Raw genomic sequence first — 6,452 nt, forward strand, 5'->3', positions numbered from 1 at the left:
CCTAAATGTCCTGGCTCATTGCATTCAAGAAACAGAGGGCGTTCTCTAGAAGAAGAAGCATAGGAGCGGGGGACAAAAGAGTTGTTTTGCCGCCCTCTGTTGTAGTAGGGGAAATTCTGTTGGGGTATCTTGTAGGGCTGATCTTTAAGATTTGCCTAAGGATAAGATCTCTTTTGAGGCTTAGCTTTGTCCTCAGTCCTCATTTCTTTAACAAGGGGCTTTACTCGTATGAGAGCATCCTGTAACGTGCTTGGCCTCATTGCTTCAAGGCGGGAATCTAAGGGTTCATTTAACCCTTGGCAGAAATGAGCCACTTGCTAGGAAGTAGTCATAGCTGGGGCATACTTCCAAAGAGTGATAAATTTGAAATAGTAGTCCTCAAGAGTTAAGTTGTACTACTTAAGTTAAAAAAACTCATTCATCTTTATGGATTCATGGGATGGGGGAAGATATCTTTCCTTCACGGCTTGCTTGATGTCTTCCCATGTTTGAGAATGCTCGGTGACCCTTGTCATGGCACCACTATTTCCACCAGATTTTAGCATCTCCGATGAGGCGAAATCATGCAAGCATAGACGGATCTACTGCTCTAGTACCGGTAGTAGCAGAGATATAATCGTCAATCACTTCAATCCAGACTTTAGTATCCTTCTCAATCTTTGAACCTTCTCCTTTGAAGAAGGGAGGTTACATTTTCTTGTAGGAGCTTCTTCTCTTGGATATCGGTGTAAAGTGCATTGGGAAGTGGAGGCTAATCGTCCTCGTCATCATTGTAAAAAAATTTAAGATTATAAGATTCCTACTTGCACAACGATTATGCTTTTTTTATTTTTTTGAGAGAAACATTGAAATCATTTTATTTCCAAATATTTACAAGGACAAGTTTTATTACAAAGATTTGAGACTAATATAATTAGTCTTATTTATCATGAAGGGAAATTCCTAAGCTTGACTATGACATAAGGGTAGAGCGGTCCACATAGGTGAAGTATGGGGGTTCCGCTGTAGTTTCTAAGACTCGAAAACTGATGGTAAGGGTGGTAGACTCTGGATTGGGGTAAGCCCCAACACAGCTACTCTGTTGGTAGGTAAGATCTGCATCACTGAGTCATACACCCAGCGATCTTGAGGTATGCAAATCCCATCTACAGTCACAGAGGTGTCGGGCCTCGGAGCACCAAAACGAACCATCTTTAACTTTTCAATCTAACGAGTCTGCTTTAGGTGGATGGTAAGGTTCCCAATTCGATTCGCTCGGATGAAGAAATATCTCGGCTCGCGACTCGAGAATTCTCTACCCCATCCTCTTTCAATACGAGAGAAATGGGGGAGACACATCTTCTCTAGTATTTGCACCATGGTGTCATGGAACTCGAAATTTGAGGAGTGACTAGCAGTCTTGAAGATGCATTGGAAAACTAGAAATTTCGAGTAGGCATCCTACAATCATTCAATTAGCATTATGTTAGCTAAAACATACATTGCACAACAATCCTTAAATGGCAAGTCCTAGGAACTAAGATCGGCTCTGATACCAATTGTAAGGTTCCCCTCTTCCAAAATAGGGGAAACACTTAAGATAGTCCACTAAGTCTTAACTTGGAGAAAATTTCCTACTCATTGACACCGTGACCATGCAGAGATTCAAGGATACGATTCATAGGTAAGACCTAGTCCTATCCCCCCGCAGGGAGAGCGTGGTCTTCTAAAAATCAAATCACCCATAGGGTAATTGATCATAGTTTGGGCAACTACTACTCTTGACTCCTAGAGATAACGCTTTTTTCCTCATTCATGCAAGGCATAGCCGCTGGCTTAGTCTTCTAGAATAGAATTTCCCGAGAACCTATTTATCTAATGTAGGGTTTTAACACTAGTTTGGTACCAAAACAGGACACTTGAGTGTCCTTTTTTGGGGGTTGCGAAAAAAAATCAAACTCCTAATGTAGGCTTTAAAAACCAAAATGCTTCATTGGGCATGTAGAACATAACCCTATGCTTATGTAAAAAATGCTAAACATATAAAATGCCTTTTTATTTGGAAGTACATAAGCAACAAAGTAGCATATGTCTTGAAAATGAACATTTTTCAGGATTTTTCAGGATTTTTCCAAATATGCAAGCATCATTCTCTCAAAAAAAAAATCCAATGATATCAATAGCATTTTTTCCAAGATATTTTTATAGCATACATCAGTCCAAGGAGGTAGAAGTTCACCAAAAAAATCATTTTCCTTTCCTAGAATTTTTTCCAAAAAAGTTGTATAAAATCAGCAAAAGTAACGCGTATTATCAAAACTCAATCACGCCACTAAAAAAAATTGTAGCCCTATCAATGAGAATGTTGATTATTGGTTTTCATGCTTGAGATGAGATAAATAAGCCATAATTTGATGTGTATGACACTAACTTAGCCTCCACTTAAGTAGGTTCTTATCGCCTAGTTCTAAAAAAATTGTAAAAAATAAAAATACAAAATTTGATCATCTTTTTTCAAAAACTAATCATAACTATGCTTGCACAAGTAGTCTACACCTATAGTTACAACAAATAATGCACTTACACAGCTTTCCCCTTTGATGAAAATCAAAATTAGGCTCATAATTAGACATTTTACGTATTAAAAACAGGTTGCGTAAAAGGCCATGTATGAGAAGAGGCCCAAAAAGTGGCTCTAAAGTTTTGGAAAATTCAAAACAAAGTAGTATTTACCCTATATAACATGGGTGCACCTCAAGTTTTACATTATTAGCTTGCATATGGAAGGAGAAAAATTCATGCTCCACCTGTATAAAAAACATCATCTCAATATTAGCGAGTCAAAAATTTATCCAATAATTATCGTTTGATGATTCCAAGATTTAGTTTACATCATGGGCTTTCCATCAAGCCAAGTTTCATGATCAAACTATGTCCCTTCTAAAAGTTATGTACAAATTACTACTATTTTGAAAACAGCAAAAATCATGCGTTTTATCAGCATGCGTCTAAGAAAATTAAAATATTGCCTTGCAAAAGCTAAGAAAAGTGCAATTTAAAAAATCTCAATTTTTTTTTGGGTCTTGAGGAACATCTGTGGATGTTAAGCATTTCAAAACTCTTAATAGATTGCCCAAAAAAATTCAAGAAAAATGCTAACTTTCAGGACACTTTAGTGTCCTCAGGACACTTTAGTGTCCAATTACAGAACTAGTGTTAACTTAATCTATCAGAAAGCTACTCGACTAATCAGGTCCACCCGTCCATAGGATGGTACCATCGGGGCATTCCATCCTCCCACTTTCCACCCTACTCATGCGTCAATTTGTTTTCTAATTAATCCTACCACACTGTTTGACATAAATAAACATGTTCCTTAATTGAGGCCCTTTTCACAAGGTTTGTTAAAACAGCCTTTTTCCATAGTACAATAATGCCAAGGACAAGATTTATAAAAAAAGTTTATACATGAATCAATTTCATACAAGCCAAACCGGCTCTCTTATTCTTTTCATTTATATTGCGGATGATCTAGAATTCATTCTATGCAAAACTTTGTTTTAAGAACCGGAGGAAGACAGATTGGTTCTGCAGACATTGTGTGTGTTGCAAGGAGGTCAAACAGTTGCCATTGGGTGTATGTATGTACATTGAGGCCACTGGTTGTGACATTTGAGTGTAGTATAGTACCGCTGCAGAAAATACAGCAGTTTGTGCAGGACAAACCAGAGTGTTGTTTCTGGTAAATTTGTGTGTTTGGCAAGATGTCAAATGATGGCATAAACCAAATTGTTGTTGCTGAGAAGCTTGACAAGAACAATTTCCATCCTTGGAGGTTCAGGTTGACAAATTTCCTGATGGGAAAGGGTTACTGGGACTACATAGAAGGTGAGCATGAAGAGGCACTGGGTGGAGATACCAAAGATCAATCCGACTACTGCAGATGTGAAAGAGTTCAAGGATTGGAACCAAGGATACAGAAAAGTTATGTATTGGCTCTCTCTATCAGTATACAGGACACCATGATTGGGCACATACAGGATGCCAAGTGTCAGGTATTTTTCTGAGAGATATTCTGGGCTTGTGTACATACGTGTGCGTAGCATGTGTGGAGAGTTTGGTTATGAAGGGCATTGGCAGATGTACAGGGTGGACGGTTGGTTTTGGGCTTGTTGCAGGCCTGTCCGGAACGTAGTTGGCCTGGAGATGGTTTCAGCTGCTTGATAGCTTGAAGTGTGTGGGCGTCCAAGAAATACAATGGGCACTCGAAGTTGTATGTGAAGTGTGTGTGGAGGCATGGGCAATTAGGAAAGAAAGGATTAGTATTTCCTTGTAGATAGTGTGAAAAGAAAAGTGATGTGGCCAAGGTAGCAAAGAGCAATGGTGTGAAATGAAGGCATTTCGGGTGGCCATTTTTTAGGTAAGAAATAAAATAATAATATTGAGGAGACCACGTGGGAGCTTCACGTAGCTGTAGCGTGCGAAGTCTGGAAGCTTAGCAAAAGCCTAGAGGTGGCGGGTGACGCAGCTGAGATGATAGAAAAGGTGTGCCGTCGCCTTCTTTTGTTCGGGGCTCTCGGGCGTAGCCGCGAATACACAGAGCTGTGGGGAGGTCGCCCAGGAGAGAAGTTGCAGCGTAAGTGAAGACTGTGGTGTGGACGAGGTCGAATCCCAGAGTGGTGTTGGCGGTGGTTGGAGCCCCCTGTGGCAAGAGTCGTGGGTTTGTGTGAGGCTGGCGCTAAAGCCAGTGGATTAGCATCAAGTCGAAGGGTTGACGGGCTGACAGGCTAAGGAGAGCAATGTAAGAGGAGCTGGTGTAGCAGCTGAAGCAAGGTGAGGCCCCTAATGGTAGTGTGGCGGGCTGCTGACAGAAGCCGGGCTGGTGTAGCGACGGGCAGCCTTTGACACAAAGGAGACTGGCTGGCATCGAAGAGAGTGGCTGGCACAGAGTTGTGGGAGACACTGTGAAGGTGCGCGAGTGGCTGGCGCAAGGTGAGCGCCTTGAGGTGTGGACAAGTTGCAGGTGCTGGCGACAGAGAAGGTTGGTGCAGGCAGAAAAAAAAGCAAAAAAGGGTGATACAAGAGGGACCGCCTGGAGAAAGAGGCCGCTCTGGTGACTCTGCAGGGAGCCGACGTGTGAGGAGCACCCGCCTTGTGCCAGAGGTTTTGAAGCGGGTAGCGAGTGTAGTGGTTTGCAAAGAAGCTGGCAAGGAGCTGCGAAAGTGCAGACAAGAGAAGGGTAGCCGCCTTGGTCAAGGGTGACGGGCTACAAGCATGGAGGACACGCGTAAGAAGAGAAGCAGAGCAGCTGGCAAGGAGCTGCGAAAGTGCAGAGGCAGAGAGGGCCGCTAGGTGAAGCTGGATGTGGAAGCCAAGGAGATACTGGTGACCGGATGCTGAAGACAGGGCAGTCTAGAGGGCACGTGTGGCCATAAAGAGGATCATGCAGAAGCTGGTGGGGCTGATAGCACGTCAAAGAAGAGACAGAGACAGGTGTTGCTGCTTGGTGGTGGGCCGGTAGCACTGCAGATAAGCTGCAGGTGACAGAGAGAGAGAGATGATGGTGTAGCTGCTGCTGGCGACACATACAGAAGAGATGGGCTGCAGAGAGTTGAGGGGTTAGCTGGTGGGGCGCCCTCTCAAGAGAGTGAGTGGCCGGGTTCACTGGTGTGATTGGCACAGCAGCAGACAGGCGAGAGGTTAGTGGTGATTGGGGATGTGGTGTATCCTCGGCAGTGACAGGTCTGAGTGTTTTGTGTATGGTTGTGTGAGTAAGGCTTCTCTGTCGGGAGAAGCTTATATGATGTTTTGATTTGGAATATATTACTGGGTGTTTATCTTGGTCTATGGTGCCCCTGTTTGGTTGTGTCTGTATGGTGTGGGTGGGTGGTGAAGTGTAAGAAATGTTCCAGCCAGTGGTGGCTGGTGGTGCCCCCGTTCGTGTGTTGTATTCCAAGTTTGGGAGGTGAAGAGCTATAGAGGCAGTGGTCTTTATTTCTTTTTTTCACCTCACACCAAGTCCCCCAAGGAGGCGTGGGACACCTTGGTAAAACTCTATGAAACGAATACCAAGGCACGAAAGATACAGTTGAAGAATGAACTTCATACTATGGAGAAAAAGAGTATGTCTGTGAATGACTATGCGTTGAAGATCACGGGTATTGTGGAATCCCTTGCATCTATTGGCATTTCAGTAGATGATGATGATAAGGTGGAAGTCTGTCTACGTGGTCTCGGGCCACAATACAAGGCATTCAAGACGTCTATTCAAACTCAAGAAAACATTCCCAATTTCAAAGATTTGGTGTCTATGTTGATTATAGAAGAGAAGAACTTGGGTGAAGACCAATAGTCTTCACAAAACAAAAACAGTTCAGAGAGCAATAGGCCTTCTACACAAGTTCAGGAAGAGAATGAGGTAGATGAGGCCGTGGATGCAGCCAAGGAGGTGGCCGAACAGGTAATCCGAATTA

The sequence above is a fragment of the Cibotium barometz genome, chromosome 1, assembly GCF_041138505.1.
Source record: "Cibotium barometz isolate CiBa-2024 chromosome 1, ASM4113850v1, whole genome shotgun sequence".
Classification (NCBI taxonomy): domain Eukaryota; kingdom Viridiplantae; phylum Streptophyta; class Polypodiopsida; order Cyatheales; family Cibotiaceae; genus Cibotium; species Cibotium barometz.